We start from the raw sequence: 309 nt of genomic DNA, 5'->3' as shown, positions 1-309 counted from the left end.
CCCTCTGCCTGCCTGTCTGCCTGCTTGTGATCTCTGTCTGTCAAATAAATAAATAAAATCTTTTTTTAAAAAAATTTTTAAATAAATAAATAAATAATAAAAATACATTTAAATTTTTTTTTTAATTTTTAATTTAAAAAAAAAGGAAAAGAGGGGCACCTGGGTGGCTCAGTGGGTTAAAGCCTCTGCCTTCGGCTCAGGACATGATCCCAGGGTCCCAGGATAGAGCCCCCACATCGGGCTCTCTGCTCAGCAGGGAGCCTGCTTCCTCCTCTCTCTGCCTGCCTCTCTGCCTACTTGTGATCTTTC

Source organism: Mustela nigripes, chromosome 7 (assembly GCF_022355385.1).
Source record: "Mustela nigripes isolate SB6536 chromosome 7, MUSNIG.SB6536, whole genome shotgun sequence".
In the NCBI taxonomy this organism is placed as follows: domain Eukaryota; kingdom Metazoa; phylum Chordata; class Mammalia; order Carnivora; family Mustelidae; genus Mustela; species Mustela nigripes.
This window is presented reverse-complemented; position numbering follows the sequence as displayed.